Consider the following 20622-nt stretch of genomic DNA (forward strand, 5'->3'; position numbering starts at 1 on the left):
GCAAATAAAGCTAAATGAACCACCAGCTCTATGTATGGATCCAGGCCTACAGGACCTTTAGCCAAGGTCCGGATCATTCATTCCTGGTTGCTGGGTTGACTGCCAGCAAGCCGTGAGTGAATGCACGTAGCTGGTATGGTCAATTGAGGTTGCCCCGAGATGACCCCTGAATCGACTTGGCCTGGTGATTTCAGGTGGCACAGATAAGCACAAGGCAGAGGTTGGGGTAGAACCATATGACTCTCACTGACCGGGAAGAGTGTTCTAGGGAAGGGACATTGAGGCTGGGCAGTCTGGGTTCCACCAACAGTTCGCTCACTGCCGTTCCTCTGTGTTCCTAGCTTCGAGTTCAGGAACTATGCTTTGTAAAGCCCTTGATAACACAAGCGAATGAGAGGAAAAAAAAGCGAATAGTGCTTTGTTGAACAAATAGAAAATTCTAGTCCATAGGAAGGCACGTATTGAGACGGCAAGGGCATAGGGTATTTATGAAGGTAAAGTAAAGAAAGTAGACAGTGTTTGATGTAGGAGAGGTTTGCCTCGGAGGCCACACGCCATATACCCAGTGTCTACCCATCATCTGAAAGGGAGCCCGCTACACTTCTTCTTGTTTTGGCTCTCACAGCCGTGTGATATCTACTTATGTCATGGGTAGGGGTGATGGTTTTCCAGTTCTATGACACTCGGGTTTGCTGAAAGCCATCCACATTTTAAGGTTGGCTAACCTAAACCTCAACAGCTCCTAACTGCCTCTTGGAGCCTGAGAGGGGATTTTCACTTCATCCTGACCTCAAAAAGAGGAAGAACTTTACCAGCACAGGCAGGCATTCGGCTAAGGACCATCAATCAGTATTTGGCTCTAAACATCCAGATCACCCAGACCCTCCTAATTCCAGAACGAAATCAGGAAGAGAAATCTTTGGGAAAATCTAAAGCACCTGAAATCATCCTGCATCTGGAAAAGGGCTGGCAGAAATAAGGTCACGGGCCTTGCTCAGCTCGTGGAGGCTGGTTTGTAGTGACTCCTCCCACCCCACCCCCCTCTCTCCTATTAAACATGCCATCTGGAAGCGAGCTTACCATCTGGAAGAACTTCAACTGGGTTCCAGATGGATCTCTCTTTGATCCAATCAATACGGACAGTAGAATACTAAGAACAAACTCTATTCCAGATTCTGAGTTGGCTGAGGGAGTGTGAATATTTCAGAACACGGGCTCAAACCAAACAGTGCACGGATGACTTCGGAGCAGACTCTTCGACAAAAAAGACCCAACCAAAAAGAAAAAGCACCCTGAGAAGGACTGGGCAACATGCTACAGAACCCAGAAGAACTCGGCTCACTTTCAACCCTGAGAGTGACTGCCTGGGAGTGGCGTCTTTTCGGGTTTTTACTTTGCTTTCACAGGGAGGTCACAGTCTGTGTTCCTTGTCTGGCACATTTGAGAAAGTAGAAGAAAAAGGTTAAAGATTAGCTTTTTTTTTCACTCTGTGGTTTTGGAGCCCTTGTATGCACAGTGCCACCCCGCCGACATGGGAGGAGCAAAGTCAAGTGCAAAGGTGTCTGACTGTTTTCACAGCCATTTCAGCAGTCCCTAAGCTAAGCTATAAGAACTAAGATGGCTCCACCAAGCTTCAGGCAGCCGCCCCAGGAGGCAAGAGGGGAGGAGCTATATTAGGAGAGGGCGGGGGAATTGGCTCAAAGACACCAATGGATCCCCAAACCCGCAGATACTCAACTTTCTTATGCAAATGTCACACGCGGTATTTGCATATTTTCCGGGCTCCTTCCCTTATCTACTTCATGTTTTGTTTTATTTTGTGTAAACCGATGGATGGATGAGAGTCTATCCCAGTTGACTGTGGGGATGCAGGACATGGAATTCAGTTTTCTCCTATCAACTGGGTGGTCCTGGGAATCAAACTGAGGTGTTCAGGCTTAGAGACTGGCTCCTTTACTGGTTGAACCGTCTTGCCAAACCCACTCTCGTATACTTTAAGTCATCTGCAGATTATGGGGCTGGAGAGATGCCAAATTCACTCTCAGACACTCTAAGTCATCTGTAGAGTATGAAGCCGGAGAGATGGCTCATTTGATAACACCACTTGCTTCTGCACAAGCATGAGGAACTGGGGTTTCATATTCCCTGCACCCATGCAGAAAGTGGGGCACCACCATGCATGCCTGTAACTCCAGCATTTTAAGGAGCAGAAAAATGGGGATTTCTGGGGTTGATGGTCACCAGCCTAGCTCCACGTTCTGTGAGAGACCCTGTCTTTAAGAAATACACTGGGGCAAAGTAGGGCAGGACACCAGATAATATCCTCCTCTGACTCCCAGGGGTACAGCGAAGATATAGTCCCACCACGAGTGCTCGTGCACACACAAACAGACACACACAAACACACATGCTAAGTCCCCATTGTGAGGGGAGAGACATATGCATAGCACTTAGAATGACCCTGGGCACTTCGTTCGTAGACTCCTTAGTTGTTTGTTTTGATTTTTAAAAGGCCTTCTTGTTGTGGAATACTAAGCACCTTAGTCGTATTCGTTCCGCAGAACTCAGTGAGAGAAGAGGGAACCGTGTCTTCGTATTGTATCGTTCACGACAAAAATGGCGGTCGGAGAGTTTCAGTGGATTATGCAAAATCGCAGGTCTGAAAAAGGTGGCTATCTTGAACTTGAACGAGATGTCAGTTGGCTCCAGGGAATCTTTGCTCACACGGACCACCTTATGCTTTTTGCAGTCTCAATACCATCCCCCCTTTTCTCCTGCAATCTGCTATAATCCTAATCTATGGGCCTAGAATTGGGGTAACATTGAGATTCTCATACACACTGACTCGTTACATCTTCCTGTTATATGTTCTGTGATAAAATGCTCTGACAAAATCAGCTTAAGGAAGGGAAGGATTATTGTAGCTCACAGTTCTGGGAGTACCTCAGGTTGGGAAAATGCTGCCCGCAGGAGCTTAGACCCTCTGGCCACACTGTGTCCACAGTCAGATGCTTAAACAATGACTGCTGGCATTTAGTTGACTTTTGTTTTTGAAGAAATCCAAGACCAAAGCCAAGGAATAGTGCTGCTGCCCACAGTGGATTTGTCTTCCCACTCAATTAACATAACCAATAATCCTGCATGTGCGTGCCCAGAGACTTGTCTCCCTAGGGATTCCAGATGCCATCAAGTTGACAAGAGACTAACACACACACACACACACACACACACACACACACACACCCCACATTTATATGCATTTTATGAATATATAACTATGTCAAATAAGACCTTCAGACTATTTGGAAATAGGGTTATTTGTGTTTAAATAGAATGTTTCTACTCGTCAATAAACAATTGGAAGTAGCAAGAAACAAAACCACAATTTACTGGACTATATAGTATATGAATTACATCAAGAAGCCCACCTATAAATCAGAGGTTTCTTTACACGCTTTGAGGTCACCAGCCTCAAGTAAGAAGGTTCCAGTGTAAAGTTGCAACTTTCTTAAGGTCTCTGGAAATTATGCCTGAAAGGCCTTACTTAAGGAAGGACAGGCTTAACAATTTTATTAAACTGAACCCTTTGCAAGGGGGAAAAATTCTGTAGTTAAAGTCAAATATATGTCCAAAAGATGTTTCTTTCCCCCCGTCCCCAGGCCGCTTTAAATATTGGCACAAACTTACATACATGGGTCAGCCTTAGAGATTTATTCTAAATCATAAAACATCGTGGTGCAATTTGTATAACTTTCTCATGCCCAGGATTTCATAACCCATTCACTCTAGTTTCACACGTGTGTTCGTGCGTGTTTGTGTTTGCAGTCTAGCAAGTTGGGGACTTCCGGGAGTAGGACCCCGAGGCAGCTGGTCACCGTGCATCTGCAGTCAGGAGGGGGAGAATGGGGGGGTAGGGGGATGGGGATGAATGCCGGGTACTCCTCTGCCTTCTCCTTTGTAGCAGCCCGGACCTGAGCCTGTTCCATAGCGCCGCCCACACACAAGTCTTCCCTCCTTGGCTAATTCTCTCTAGAGATACCCTTATAGACATCCCCAGAGTTACGTTTCCATGGTGATTGTAAAGTCAGTCAAGTCCACAGTGAGGATTGTGTGTCCCACCTGGCTATCAGGGGCCCCTGCTTCCTCCTCTGTGAGAGCTGCCAGGATCCTTGGAGGGCAGGTGGTGAGACCGGATCCTCAGATCCGTTTTCACCTCAACTTGAGTGGCGCCATGTATTCTAAGACAACGTGCAAAAGCTAACAGAAACAAACGCAGTGGCAGCTACCGCTCCCAATTCCACTACCTGAGGAAAAAGACTAATTTAAACCAACAGCGGTCTTAGTCACAGCTTTGGAGTTTCAAAGCTCTGATTTAATGAGAAGAGGCTCCTGACTGGGGTGAGAGCTCTCTCCTCCCTTCGTCTTCTCTGGCTGAGACCATTCACCTCCCAGTCTCAGTTTTCTCATCTGTAAAACGGAAGTCTCAAGGGGTCCTCTTCCGGGGACTTCTTAAGCTCCGCAGAGCTCTGTTTATTGTGACCAGCTGTCGCCTTCAGTGAACGGATTGTCATGTTCAGGCAAGTGAGAGCAGCTGCAGTAGCTCAATGGCCATGCCCTGGTGAAACACTGTTGTCATCAAAACTGCCAGAAGTATGTGACAGTAACAACGGCAAACCGTTTCACTCCTTAATCAGCTCCGCAGCTACCTTCAGGGATGGATACAGCATATCCAACTGGGCTTGAACAAGGGAAGTTCTTTAAATAGCAAATGCAGGCTCCATACTGTTTGCTTGAGTTTGGAGGGGAAAGGGAATTTGGAAGGTGAGGGCAGGCTGGTGTTTGCTCTCAGAGCTCAGCCCTGGAAGGAGAGGTGGACCCAACCACAGCTGCTCTGTAGTCAACTCTGAAGTGAGAGCCTCATGAAGCAACCACACACACACACACACACACACACACACACACACACACACACACCACACACACACACACTGAGTACACACACACAATACACACACACACCACACAACACAATATACACACTACACACACACACCACACACACAGTACACACACACAATACACACACACACCACACAACACAATATACACACTACACACACACACCACACACACAGTACACACACACAATACACACACACCACACATACAGTACACACACAACACACACACACAACACACACAACACACACACAGTACACACACACAATACACACACACACCACACACACCACACATACAGTACACACACACAACACACACAACACACATACAGTACACACACACCACACACACACCACACACACCACACATACAGTACATACACACCACACACACCACACATACAGTACACACACACAACACACACAACACACACACATGATACACACACCACACACACGATACACACACCACACACACACATAATACACAACACACACAACACACACACATAATACACAACACACACACAACACACACACACAACACACACACAACACACACACACAACACACACAGTACACACACAGTACACACACAACACACACACAACACACACACAATACACACACAGTATACACACAACACACACACACACACACAATGGGAGGGTTAATTCCTCCTACAAAAGCAAAGGGAGGGAGGCTTCCCAGGGGAGGAGAGGAAGTGATGTCAAAACTAGGCCACTGGGAGTGAAGGAAAAGACGGTAAAGCTAAACCTTGGAGTTGGGTGGTCTGAGAAGCTGGGGGCTCAGCTCAAGGAGACATCCATGAAAACTTCTAAAACTAAAGTGGAAAGAAACGAACCTGTGGCTCTTTTAACCACCATAGCCATGGAGTTACCCTGACATCTATTACTAAAAAAGGATGCACAGAACCCACCCTGTCAGAGCTGGGAGGCTCTCAATCTGCATCTGCCTTCTCACCATCTCAAGGGGATACACTGTAACATAAAAACCAAGTAGACATCAACAAAACGGGTAGTCCTGTGGTTAGATTGTCTAACGGGGCGAGGGGGGGGGGGGTCAACCAGTCATTTATAGTCTTAGTTTTAGATTTCATTGCAAGATATTTTGATCACATTTTCTCCTTTCTCCCAACTTCTCCCAGATCCGCAACACCTCCCTATGCACCCAACTTCATAGTCTCTCTCTCTCTCTCTCTCTCTCTCTCTCTCTCTCTCTCTCTCTCTCTCTCTCTTTAAAAAAAAAAAAGAGGATAATCAAAACCAAAGTCACACATACCCAGAGCCTGAGAGAGAGAGAGAGAGAGAGAGAGAGAGAGAGAGAGAGAGAGAGATCATACACAAAAACCATGGAGTCCATTTTCTGTTACTAAGCTACTCCTCGTCATGGAGCCTGCTCTAGAGTGAGATGGATAAGCCCACTGCCACACCATTGGAGAAAACTGATTTCCTCCAGCAAATAGAATTGAAAATACCTTCCTGGTTAAGGGTGGGACTTTGAGTCTCATTCCCCTTCTTAATTCTGGAATCTCATCTGGTACAAACCCTGTGTAGGTCTGCTGTACGCTCTCATAGCCTCTGTGAGTTCATATGTGTCATTATGTGTCAGTCCCGGTGCATCTGGAAGCCACCGTTTCCTTGGAGTAATCCACCATCTCTGACTCTTACCGCTGCCAATAACATTTATACAGAATAGAAAAAGGTACAAAAAGAATGATAGATTATATATTATATATATTATATATATTATGTGTAAATGTAAGCATGTTATATTTATTTGTTAATATATATAAGTTATACTTATATTTGAGTATATTTAAGTATATTAAGTATGATTTATATATACTTATATATATAAGTATATATATTACATGTAAGTATATATGTATACTTATATATTACTATATATAAAAGCATATTGAGGTATATGTAAGTTATATTTAAATATAAGTATAAATATGAGAATATGTAAGTATATAAGTATATAAAAGTAGAAGTATGTAAGTATATATAAATTTGTATATATATTATATTTATATATAAATACACACCCTTGGTGTGTGCGTGTGTGTATATATATATGTGGGTGCACGTGTGTGTGTGTGTTTGTGTATGTATGTATGTAGATAGATAGATAGATAGATAGATAGATAGATAGATAGATAGACAGACATATCAAGTGTCATAGAAAAAGTTGTGAGGACATCATAAGCCCTATTGTCTCTCCAAATGAGCCAGCTTGCTGTATACAAAATCAGTCAAGTAAACTGAGGGCCTGGTCGATGAGGTACTGCTCCCAATCCAATGACTTGTATCCTGTAAGGAGAGAGAACTAAAGGTAGCAGGCTCCCACAGAAGGTAGAGGCCTTGTCATGACAGTGGCAGAAATCAAAGTGCAGCGTCTACAAGCCAAGGAAGTGGCCAGAAGCCACTGGATTCTAAGACGGCCAGGGGAGACCTTTCCCTAGAGCCTACAAGCCTGCCAAGGCTTCGATTTCAGGTTCTTGTCCCCCTAGATTGTCAACAAATAATTCCTTTTGTTTTAAGGAAGAACAATTTTCACCGTTTTATTTATGTTTTTCAGTCTGTATGTAGAATGAGAGGGAAGTGACCCCCTTGGGCCCTTACTATAAATACGTTTACGAAGGGCCGAGAGCTGCCTCCCAACAGCCCCTCAGGTCAGGGAGTGGCAGGCACATTATTAGGCTGGTTCCATCTATAGTGAAAAACAGTATTCTTCTGAAAGCTGGAAGACCTCCTTCCTGCCCTGCCACTTCTAACTTCTTAAGAGCATCTCCGATGGGTGGTTGGTTCTGTGGAATGGTCCCACCATCCTTCTAGCCCTTATTTGTTCTTCTAGAAGGAGAGGAATATGAAGAGGAGCAGTGATGATGAAGAGGGAGGTAGCGTGAGACAGATGCCATGGGGGTCAGGGATACAGGAGAGGGGGATGCAGGAGTGAGACGGATGCCATGGGGGGTCAGGGATACAGGAGAGGGGGCTGCAGGAGGAGAGAGATGCATGGGAGTAGGGGTGTGGGTAGAACTGACTGAGAGGTTCTTGGACCACTGAGCTTCTCTGGTGAGGCTTAATGTAGAGCTTGTTTCACAAAAACCAAATGGTGCTTTCAAATCACCTAATAATATATAACTTACTTGATAGCAATTGACCCCTTAAATATGCATTTTTGTTTTCAGGCAAATATTTAGCCATTGTGATGTTTAGAAATGTAGATGAAAATATTCAAATGAGTTCTAAGAATAGTCAATTCTTTCTATGCTTTTAAACCATTCTTTTTCTTTCCTTTCTCTTTTCTTTTTCTTTTGGTTTTGACCCATATAATTATATATATAGTTAGGATACAGCAGAATACAAGTGACATGAAATTCAGTCTAACTTGAGGACCTATGGAGGAAGAACAAAGAACGCACAGAATCCTGGGACCCATTACAGCAGAGCCATTCTTCCCCTGCAACCTAGGACAGACATTATGTACAGAGGGAAGGATCTTAAAACATATATTAGGAGTCTTCTGTGCGGTAAAATGGCCCATGACATAGTATAAGACACACCTTTCTTCACGTGATTACTTGATTCAGCGAACAGATGGGAGACGCAGTCTCGAACAAACAATAATACAAGTATCACATGCAGGAAAATCAAAGAAACCATGAGAGAGTCTACAGCACCCGGCCGCCCACCATCAGGAAAAAAAAAATGTCCGAGAAAGTAGGAAAAGATTTCCGGAGAAAGTGCTGCTTGGATTGAGGCTACTTGGAGCATACAGGGGAGTTTCCAACTGCAGGGAAGGCAGGCAGGGAAGACCATGTGTGAGATGGTAGAAAGAGCTCACAGGAAGACTTTGCTCTGCAAAAGACTGAAAGCATTGGTTGCTTTAGGGGAAGTTGGGGGAAAACCTAAGATCACTGAGGGAGAGGGGCAGTCCCAAGCTGGAGAGGGGTGGTTCCAGGCTGGAGAAGGGCGGTCCCAGGCTGGAGATGGGCGGTCCCAGACTGGAGAGGGGCGGTCCCAGACTAGAAATGGGCGGTCCCAGGCTGGAGAGGAGCGGTCCCAGGATGGGGATTCCTCATCATTTGTCATTGCTGTGGAAAGGATCGACAGGCCACACGCAGAGCATGGGGTAGAAGACAGAGGAAAGCAAAGGCTCTCAGGGGATACGGACAGTGGACTATGGCCAGAGAGACCATTGTGTCCACCTATGTTCCAGCAAGCTTTATGGCACTTCAGAACCTTCTCCCTGTCCTGGCTCATTTGGATGACAAACACAGGACGAAAAAATGACATACCCCTCTTCTTTACCAGAAAGCCTCCAGCTAGATAGTCCCCGTAATTGGGCTTAGAGAGCTATCCATCCATGACCTCGAGGATAGGGATGCATGTGCCGGTGGGTCTCTTCTTCTGACCACTAATCCAAGTCCTGAATTTTCAGCTCCTGGTTTTACGCGTTGTTTATGAGGGAGCTAGGGGTTCCATCACCAAGGACTTTCAAACCTGTAAGTGTCTAACTAGCTACTAACAAGATGAAAGGAAGTCATGACAGGGTTTTCATGGGAATACAAACATCTGCCAGCATTGTTCTCAGATATTCTCGAGTATATGTGTGTGTGTGTGTGTGTGTGTGTGTGTGTGTGTGTGTGTGTGTGTGTGTGTGTGTGCGTGCGTGCACCTGTTCCTGTGCAGAAGCCAGAAAGCAATTTCAGGTATCATTCACAGGTACCATTAACTCACTGAGCAGGCTAGGCTGGCCGGCAAGTGAGTTCCAGGGTTATAGCTGTCCTTTCTCCTCAAGTCCTAAGAGTAAAGCAAACACTACCATGCTTGGATTTGTGTATGTGTGTTGTGGGGGGTGTTGTTTGTTTGCTGTTTTGTTTTTTTTAGGTTTTTCTTTTTTGGTAGGTCCTGAGGCTTGAACTCAGATCTTCATGCTTGCATACCCAACAGTTTACCAACCAAGCCATCTCTCCTGCCCATCCAGAGAACCTTCAAGATGAAGCTGGCTTTTCCATTTCCCCGAGCCTGCGTGGCACACACCCCCCAACCAACGTTTCTCATAGTTTGCTGTTCTGGATCCCACAAGACAGACATTTCAGAAGTTGGATTTACTCGCAGAAACCGAGGGAGGAGGTGCAGAGTTAAATTTGGGATGAAGTGATGGTTGCTTTCCCTCCAGAAATCTGTTTTCTCTGATTGCCATCTGCCTGGGCATGTGAAACAAAAAGATGCAATTGCTTAGAACAACACAACATCAGTGCAGAGCAAACATTATTTCTGGTTTGTGCTGGTTCAAAGGATGAGCTATGAAAGCAGCCTGCCTGAGCATCATCGACTCATACTACTCCTTATTTCCTAGCTGTGTGTCCTCAGGCAGGTCGCTTGGTCTCTCTGTGCCCCGCTTTGATATGTAAAGGGAAATCGTAAGATTTACCTAATTCGTGCTTTGGTCACGGTTTCAGGAATAAAAGGAGAATACAGAGAAAGAAAACCAAAGGCTCCCCAGGCGTGGAACTGAACACTCAGCAAATGTCACCTATTTTTTTTTAATTGCATACAAATGTCATGGTGCATATAAAAGTGCCCCCCACCCCAGTTTGAAATGATTTGCTCTTTAAAACAATCTCATTTCTCCATTCCTAACAGTGGCTGCTGGTTATGGGCTCATAGTAATTATGTAACGCCAACATGACTCTGAAGGAAATGTCTCTTGCACGGGTTCTTGGTTGGGCTTATTACACAGCATAATAAGAACCTGTCTCATTAATATTAAACCGCTTTCTGATACAGTCAGGGTAATGTACTTTCGAAAGCATTTAAAGCCAGCAACACAAAAGCCCATCCTGTGTAATTCTCTTTGTTTTCCAGGTCGTTAGAAGCATAACTAAACATATGTGAGGTACGTCTACAGGCGTCCTTTTCCTTCCTTCCTCTTGCTGCTCTCTGGAAGCTCAGAGAGTTGCGGCTTCTGCTGTGTTCGTCCCCACTCTCCCTCCTGTTCCCGGAATGGGGCCCGTCCATCGCCACAGGTATTCGATTCACAGGCCTTTCTCAAGGAAGCTCTTGGAGGTTAGAAGCCAACCCTTAGCTTGGTATTCAGGATGCTTGTTCTCTTTCCCCCAAGCTGCAAAACAAGAGCCTCATCAACTAGTTTCATAAATCATTCTCCAAGCAGCCCCTGACAGACACAAATCAAAGGACGAGCTAGCACGGAACCGATTAAGATCACAAGAGGAGACCGCGGGCCCCATTGTTTCCTCTGTAATGTATCCCCCAAATGCTTGCACTGCTGTGCATGGCTGATCATTCCCATCCTTGTTGACGAGATTATTTTTAGAAAGTGATGCTTTCCCATTTATAAAGCTCAGAGAGAGGCGACACGGTGTAGGCGGTTGTTCTCAGCCCTGCTGCTCAGCATCACCTGTGTGGAGCTCTGAATACTGCAGATGCTGTCTGACCTCACTCTGGACAGATGGTTCTGGCAGGAATTACCCATGTGGATGGCTGGGGGAGCTTCGGCAAGCTGGGCTGTCTGTCAGGAAGCTCTGCCCCGAAACCAACTGTGTCAAAACCTCTGTGAGCAGGGGCAGAGAGAGGCACCGATTGCAATTCCCTGGCCAGGAGACCCTAACACGAAGGTGGACCTGAGGAACTCTGGGCTAAGTAGACTGAAGCCCCTTACTTGTTTCATAAACACTGTCAATTCTTTGTGCAGGGTCTGATCCACAACAGAGCAGGTAATACCGTGAACACTTTGATACTCTGAGCTTAGAAACTGAAATCAAAGTCTTCAACGCTTTAGAACCCAGTATTAGAAATGTTTTGTGTTGGCTTGCATTGAGCGGAGATCTCTGTATGTAGCCCTGACTGGCCTGGAACTTGATATAGAGAGCAGACTACCTCAAATTCATGGGGATCCTCCTGCATCTGCCTCTTGAGTGCTGGGATTCCAAATATACACTGACACACCTGAAGGGCAATGTGTGTGTGTGTGTGTTGTGTTCATATATGTACATATGTGTGTAAATATGTATATATGTGTGTGCATGCCCATGAGCATGTGCATATTGGATTCATATATGTACACATGTGCATAGGTTCACATATATGTGTGTGAGTGTGTGTGGAGGCATGTGGCTGACATCAGGTGTGACCCCTCTATCGGTTCCACCTAATTTTTTAAGACAGGATTTACAGAACCTGGAGCTTATCAGTTCAGCAACAGAGGCTGGCCAGTCAACCTCAGGGATCTTTCTGTCTTAACCTTCCAGTGCTGGGCTTATAGCCATTAACCACACCTGGCATTTAAAGTGGGCACAGGGATCCAAGTGTGGGCCTTCATGCTTTGGTGGCAAGGGGATTTACCCACTGAGCTACCTCCCCATCCCTGCCCTGGACACTTTAAAAACCTCACCAGGCAAAGCTGACAATAGAGTAGAGAACCAGGCGCCGGCTGTTTGCTTTGGGGTGAGTTATGTAACAGTTCTAAGCTTCTCTCCTTATCTTTAAGACAGTGGAGAGCAAATCTTCCATCCCAGAGCTGTTATGAGTTTTAAATTAAAAAAGAAAAAAATCAATAGAAAACTGCACAGTATCTCACCTCATACCTACTAGGCATTCTGTAAAGGTGTATTTTCTCCCTTCTCTCTCCTCTTTGTTTCTCCCACTGTCCTAAAAGCAATATGTTGGGCTAACTATATGTGATGGATGGTCGTCAAAGAGTGAGACTTAAGGTAGAGCCTGTGCATCCCAAGAGCAAAGGTACAACACCACCTAGGCAATCACTTCACACACAACTTTTCCTGGGTACACTAAGGAAAAGTTGGCTACAGTTACTGCTGCAGGGATCTGGCCCCTCTCCAGCCTAGGACCGCCCCTCTCCAGCCTGGGACCGCCCCTCTCCAGCCTGGGACCGCCCTTCTCCAGCCTGGGACCGCCCCTCTCCAGCCTGGGACCGCCCCTCTCCAGCCTGGGACTGCCCCTTTCCAGTCTGGGACCGCCCTTCTCCAGCCTGGGACCTCCCCAGGGACGGGGCTCATAGTTTTAGAGGGAACCAGATGTGTTTCCTAACATGAAAAAAAATTAAGACTAGTCTTGAAAGGTGATTATTTTGTACCAGAAGAGAGAGGCTGTAAGAGGCTGGGGACAAAGAACAAAACAGTATAGCAAACGCCACTTTCAGGGGACACTTGTAGGAAGGTTGTGCTTTGAAAGTATTTATTTCCCTTGTATCTTTGCGGCTCTATAATCAAGAAAATGGAGTTTCCTTTTCTCTGACCCACGTCTGCATGAGTAAGAATATCATGAGCTTTATGTTTGAGAGCAGGAAGGAGGGATATCGTTTGTTTTATATGCATCTTCCTCCTCTTATTATTTAGGGCACTCTCGCATGCATCTAGGTATTTTTAATTGCATTCTTTGGGGCGAGGGCAAGGAACCAGCTGCTTCGCTAGAAAAACCCTCATTAATGAAATGGGCTCTCTGATCACATAGAGCAAAAAGCTGAATAAAGATGACGTCAGCTTCCTTAGAGCGCGTTTTCATTCAAGGTTATCATCCAAGTCCTGCTGCGGGCTTGTGCAGAGCAATTGATCTCCTGACCAGCTGTGAATGCCTCAAGACACGATCTGCTAGAACCTGTCACTTAGGGAGCCCCCCTTCACATAGACTCCCTCTTTCTGTATCCACTTCTTTCTGTTGCAGGGGTGAAGCCTCCTCCAGCTTTGTAGGTCCTTACTGACACCCCTATTCCGGACTCCACTGCTTGATGTGACTTCCAATGACCTAGTTTACAAATGGTTTGAACTTGGCTAGAAGCCAAGACGTCGAGGATGCTTTGGTACCTGCCTGTAGGGCTTCTAGAAGACAACAGCAGTTCTCTGGGGAGGGGGGGTCCCTGCAGAAGCTGGGTGTGCGTGGTTTGATCTTGGTGGTGCAAACATTGTTTCTTTTCTTTCTCCCCTCACCCCTACCCTTAAGGGCCTTACGCGATTCAATTCATCTTTCCGTTCTTGGAGTCCAGGCTATGGATTCGCTGGAGCTGGCCATTAAGTCAGAGGAAAGCAACCAATCAGAGCAGGACTCTGCCCTGTCTCCCTGTGGAAACCTCTGAAGTTGTGATGAATGCGAAAGAGAGGCTGCAGGCTGGGCTCCCAGTGGCAGTCCTAGAGTGCTCTTTCCAGGGCAAAGTGGGGAGGACACAGTGCCAAATTCCAGATCAGCCATCCGTGGCCAAGCCTGTTCCTGGCTCCCACATGCAGCCTTAGCAAAGTCTGACTCCTGCTCGGCTGATATATCTCTCTCCATCCAGCTTTTAAAACCCGCATGGCTCTCCATGGGAGCGAAGAAAGGGAGGCGTGAGGGAGAGGGCAGAAATACTGGAAATTGTGTGACCTTGACACCGTAGGTCATGATGAGCCTCCATAATCTTCCTTCTCCCTAGCTTCAGGACTGCCCACCTTTGAAGGAAGCTGGCTTTGGATCTAGGGAAATTATCCGAACTTGTAAATCGGCTTTTAAGTGAGTCTTCCCTGGAGCAGCTGCTCTGAATTTAGAACAGGTACAATTCTCAGCATCCACCATCTGATACAACTCTTCCCAGGGTGAAGTATTTGTCTGTACAAGCTTGAAGAGAGGAAAAGACCGCCTGTCAGGTTTCCCCTTAGGACACTTGCAGTACGATAGTCCCTGCCTTCTCAATCTGCTTGGCCTGGGATGAGGGTAGCTCAGTGGTAGAGGATGTGCCTTAGCATGTGCAAGGCCATCAGCTCGACCCCCAGCCCTGTAATGATAACAGTAACAGCAGTAGTAGCTTGGCCTGTTATCAAATATGAAGGAAAAGGGCAATTATGTTTTAACTCATATTTGAGTCTAAAATGGAACATTCAAGATTTGCCTGAAAGACTCATTTGAAAAACAGACACGGAACATCTGACTTACTGCCCAGAGAACATCCAGTCGTTTATTTGATCTTTGAGATTTTAATGACATTTTCTTCCTAAGTCTCCACTCCAGCTTCCTTTCTGTTGACAAGGAGTCTTACGAAGCCCACCGCTCATTTCCGGTCCCATCTTCCGGTCCTGAGGCTCCTGCTGTACAGAGTACAATCAATCTGAGGGCTGTAGGGAATCACCTGAGAGAGGCAGAGAGCCCGTGGAAGGTTGACTATGGAATGGTCACCCTGAAGTGCGATGCAGTTCTTGGCTCTACTTGCTATAGGGGCCGATCCATCGTCATCACGTCATCTTTGGCCAACTAGCATTTCTCTCTCTTCCTTTCTTTTTTTTTTTTTGTTCCTGACACAGAGTCCTGCAGTTTCTGGCTAACAGATGTCAGAATGGAGGCAGCACTGACTGGAGTCAGCGATTTCTGTCAGCGGGATCACTTACACATGTCTCTCCCGGGCAACAGACTTCGGTGTAGAAGGCTGAATGAGGGGCTGAGGGGATGATGGCTCCTGGGTAAAGTGCTCGCTGGGCAAGCCTGAGTAGCAGAGCTCAGACCCTCAGCACCCACGAACAGGGCAGTGTGGTAAAGTATACCTACAACCATGGAACTGGGTACAGTGGATACATGGAGATTCTGAGAGCTCATTGGCTAGTCAGTCTAGCTGAACTGCCTCCAGGTTGGATGAGAAACTCTGTCTCAGAAGGTGGAGAGCAATGGAAGACATCCAAAGGCAAACCCTGACCTCCACATGCACTTGCTAGTAAACAAGCACGCATGTACGTGTGTTACATGCTCACGCATGAATACACATGCAACAGTTGAGTAAAAGCCCTTCTGACCACCAATAAAAAGGCCCAAATGCCTCTAAGGGAGCAACATAAGAGAGGAGAACCAAGCCTGCAATAGAAATGGTCCTTTGGAAACAGCAATAAAAACAATTAAATTTGTTTCTAAACCAGCTAGTTTAGAAAAACAAAAACCAAACAAGAACCAATCATGAATGACAGCAAGGAGGGTATGTGTCAGGCAGGGTACCAGACTAGGCATTAGTCATAATGACAGACAGGGCTCTGTAGGATGCATGACTGGATGGGATGGAAAAGACATGGTGGCTAAACAAAACCATCGATGCTGTTTCCCCTCATGCAAATTCTCTGCCGATCATCTTCTGTTGCTGTGGAAAATTAACATAGACAAATAACTTAAGGAAGAGAGATTTATTTGGGCTCATGGTTTCAGAGGCTGTGCTCCACGGTGGGCAGGACCCGTCATGGTAGACTTGTGAAACACAAGGACATAGGGGCAGAAGAGTATGGTAGAGTGGATCTGCTAGCCAGGAAGCAGAATGAGAGAGAAAGGGCTGGAGACAAGCTACAATTTTTGAGTACTCTCCCAGTGACCTACTTCAAGCTCTGCTTAACGTCCGTTTCCTAGTTTCCATTGCTGCTTGAACATGCCATCAGATTATGTCATGCCATCAGATTGTGTCATGCTGTCAGATTGTGTCCTATCAATGGATTAATCCGGTGGTTAGGTCAGCACCCTCATGAGCCAACCATTTAACAGAAGCCTCTGAACGTTGCCTTGGGGGCTATGGCTTGACCACCCGAGCCTTTTGAAGATACTCTCCATATCCAACTGTTTCAAAATTGAAACCTGCTGTTTCAATTCTCTAGGCTGAGCCCATGATGGAGGCTTTGTGTGTTCACTGATATTAACTTCAGAAACATATGGACACACTCAAAATGAGTGCACAGCCCTAATGCAATCTACCAAAATCAACAAAGGAAAAAGCCATGCCAATCATGGTGGAGCTACCTTCTTTTTCTCCTTTCCCCAGTGAAGCCCTAAGCACATTTCTATTTGGAGGAGCTGGTTTCACTATTGCACAATTATCCAGGAGAATAGTTAATATAAAGAGGGAGAGAAGGGCAAAGGAGGGAGATTTGGGGCCCTGCTTCTTACCTCATGTACCCACTCTTTTCCTGAAGAAAAGGCAACCTCTGTCCCACCCCCACTACTGTGGCCACACATTCTTCTGCTTCTCTCTGTCTTGGAATTTTCCAAAGTGTTGAAGAGAGACAACCGGGCTGGAGGGTCATTAACCATCTGTTTCTGTCCCCTGTGGTACCCACTTCTCCGTTCTCCTACCTCATCCCTGTTTTTCACATCACCTATTTAAAGAACCATACTCAGGGCTAGAGAGATGGCTCAGTGGGTAAAGTGCTTTCATGTAAGTGTGAAGATTTGAGTCTGGAACCGTAGCTCTCACATTTTTAAAAAGCCAGGGATGTAGGCAGGGGGACCCTCCAGTTCACTGCCAGCCAGCCCAGCCAACTGGTAAGTTCCAGGTTAAGGAAGAGACCCTGCCTCAGAAAGCAAGAGAGTGGGCAATAGAGGAAGACACCTGGCAGCCATCTTTGGTCTCCACCTGTGTGCACACATCTGTTCATGGATGGGTGCCACCCCTATAGCAAAAATGAAGGAAATAGTTACTAGGAGACCAACCTGGAACCACCACTGTTAGCATTAGGGTCAAAGTAATTGGTTAAGAATGGGTCCCAGAAAGGAGCACCTTGGCAACCCTTGTGGCAGGCTTCACTATTCCGACAAAACCCCACGATGAGCAAGAAAATGATTCTAATTTAATATCTGCAGCGTAAATTTCATGAAAGCCTCCCAAAGCAACAGGAGAACACGCCTGAAATACGTTGGGATTTAATTTCCATTCGTGGTCTTCCACAGAAGGGAGCTCATTAGTGTACAGAGTATAATGTTGTCAATGTTTTACAGAGAGGTACAGCAATAATACCTCACAGCGCCTGCTTCCCAGGGCTGTGAACCAGCTAAGCCAGGAAGCTGTAGCCAGTGTGTATGGGTGAGGGACAAGTGTCTGCAGCGAGAGGGCTCATTTTCAAGAAGAACCAGGGAACAAAGTTCAAGTAGCAGCTAATGCTCAGAAGAGAGTTCAGAGTTCATATCCGCAGGCCACAGAGCCGTCTGGTTTTGCACAGAATTGGCTTGTTGGTGGCTTAGAGTGAGTGCATTATTGGGAGGAGGGATGTTCATTCCTTGGACAGGAGAGGGGGGGAGAGAGAGGAAGAGAGAGAGAGAGAGAGAGAGAGAGAGAGAGAGAGAGAGAAGCTCACACTTGGCCACCCACTACTAGAGCTGTGAGCCGCTTTCCTGTAGATCTGGGCTTACTTCCTCCAACACCCCGCATTAATATGGACTTAGCAATACTCTACACACACGGAACTTCGTCTCTAAAAAAAGCCCACATTATGCTTTCAGCCTTTTATTCCCAAATAATGAAAGTCATGAGGTTATAGTTTGTTCATACCGTTTTTCCCCCCGGAAGAGCTGTACAATTCAATGGGGAGGATCTTTGTAGTTAGAAAATGCTCTGAAAGGCCTAGTAGTCAAGCGTCCCTCCCCATCCCACCCAGTCATGTGTGAATGTGGTCTCCTACGTACAAGCTCTCCAGAGAAATGCTCCTGTTCTTCGATGTTATTACTACTTGCGGTGTATCAACAGAGTGACTCACCCCCCTGAAAGGCTCAAGGAGAACCAAGGAGAAAGGCAGAGGAGTGAGTTCCACTTAGTAAATTCCCAATGAACACTTTGTCTGTCCTCATCATCAGGCCAGAGTCTCTAAAGAGTGTGCCCATCTGGAAGATGACGTAAAGCAGACCACACAAATAAATATACATCATGGTGTGCAAGGTAAGTTGCATGGTGTGCAAGGAACTTGCTTCGGGCGTGATGCCGTGGGCGGATCAGGATCTAGAATGACTTATAGACGTTTCTACTTCTGCAAGAGGGAACCGTCATGGAGGACAGATGTTAGCCATGCTTAGGGAGACTGGCCCAGATCCCAGCTTCAGAAAACAGCCAGTAACTCCCTGCTGTGGTTCGATTATATCCTTCAAAGGTTGTGTGTTGTGAGCTTGGAAATGAGGCAGTGCTGAGAGGCAGAGGGACCTTTAAGAGAAAAAAGAACCACCAGATGGCTCAGTTAAACGACTCCTGAGCACAGCCCCAAAGGACTGGATATAGTACCACAGAGACACTGGCACACCCATGTCCGTAGCTGCTCTATTCACAGTAGCTAAGAGATGGGATCAACCTAGATGCTCACCTCCAGAGGAATGAATAATGAAAGTGCGATGTGTACACACAATAGAATTTTATTCAGCCGTTAAAAAAAAAAGAGAGAGACCATGGTGTTTGGAAGGAAATGGGTACAAATAGAAATAGCCAGTTCTATTATGTTAATAGTAGTTATGCTAAGCAAAATGAGCCACATTTTCTTTCATTCAAGGACTCTAGATTTTCATTTTTATATGTGTAAGAGAGAAAATTTAAGAGAGGTTAAGGTTGGGATGTAGAGACAGTTCAGTGGTTAATAGCTGAGCAGGATTTCCAAGAGCCACCTGTAACTCCAGCTCCAAAGGATCAAAGGCCAGGAGGGGACAAGTATGTGCAAGTGCATGTTCATGGGCATGCATGTGCATCTGTGAGCATGCACACAAACGTTATTTTTAGTAAAATCACACACACACACACACACACACACATGAAGTAAGTGTGCTCACCAGATATCAGAGGTTTTCATTCTTTGGATGTGTGTTTAATGACAATGCAGGTTATGTAACTAACTAGAGAGGGGACTACGAGTGGAAAAGGGGGTTTTAGGGAGCCTAGGGAGGGGAAAAAGAACAAAAAGTGAATAATACCACATGTGGTGTAAGAGCAGAAGCAGAGTAACGGGGAAGGAGGAGACCAGCTAGAGAGGGACAGGGTGATGAGGGAAGGGAGCAAGAACAACATAAAACAAAACAAGTCTGTATGACAATCCCATAATAAAATATACCTCTTCGTTTATATTTTTAAAAAAAACATATAATAAGAATGACGAGACAGAGTGTAACACAAGGGATATGTCTCAGTCTTTGGTAGCCATACTCTTGAAAGTGATTTTAGTCTCTCTTGTGACAGCAAGTTGTCACTTAGCAGGTCTGACCCCCTGAATAGTTCTTGGCTTCCTGTTCAACGCTGGTGAACTCTCCCTCTCTCAAGGGCTCTCCTGTGATGTCACCACATGTTAGATCTTTGCCAAAGGCTGATGTTGGACTTTCCATCTACAGAGTAATGAGACGTGGGTTTGTACACCTCTCCAACCCTCAGAAGAAGAGAAGATGTGGCTTTAGCTTGGGAAAATGAGTGGATATCCTAGTGGGATACCTAAGGCACTTGTAAGGTCAGCAAAGGGTTATCTTCAGTTTTAAGATGCACATGTTACTAGTCTGTAACCCTATCTCTTCAAGCCCTTTAATAACATGGGTACCCAAGAGAGCTCGCATCATTTGGTCTTAATGGAAACAAGGATGCCTGGTTTCAGGGAAGGAAGTGAATAAGTGGAGGGTGTAAGAGAGGTAATGACAACTGCAGGGCCAGATAACATGTGAACCATGGTTCTCTCAACTTTCCTAATGTTGAGACCCTTTCAGACAGTTCCTCATGTGATGACATTCAACCATAAAATTATTTCATTGCTACTTCATAGCTATAGTTTTGCTACTGTTCTAAACTATAACATAAATATCTGATAGGCAGGATAACAGGAAGCTAGAGCCTTTTGAAAATGTGTCATTTCACAGATAAAAACTGCAGC

The 20622-nt window shown here is 45.8% G+C and overlaps 1 long non-coding RNA gene across 2 annotated transcripts in view; it reads right to left on the reverse strand.

The window, feature by feature from the left end:
* Positions 1-13191: 13191 nt before the first annotated feature.
* LOC148000050 (uncharacterized) overlaps positions 13192-20622 on the reverse strand; it is a 41338-nt gene continuing 33907 nt past the window's right edge. The window contains exons 8-9 of one of the 2 annotated variants that reach the window (XR_015641522.1): positions 14936-15087; positions 13192-14620 (exon numbers count right to left, since the gene is read on the reverse strand). This is a non-coding gene — a long non-coding RNA (uncharacterized LOC148000050). Of the gene's footprint in view, positions 14621-14935; positions 15088-20622 lie in introns of those variants that run through there. The other variant, XR_015641523.1, reaches the window with a different exon arrangement.

This window comes from Rattus norvegicus, chromosome 17, assembly GCF_021556685.1.
Source record: "Rattus norvegicus strain SHRSP/BbbUtx chromosome 17, alternate assembly SHRSP_T2T, whole genome shotgun sequence".
NCBI lineage: Eukaryota > Metazoa > Chordata > Mammalia > Rodentia > Muridae > Rattus > Rattus norvegicus.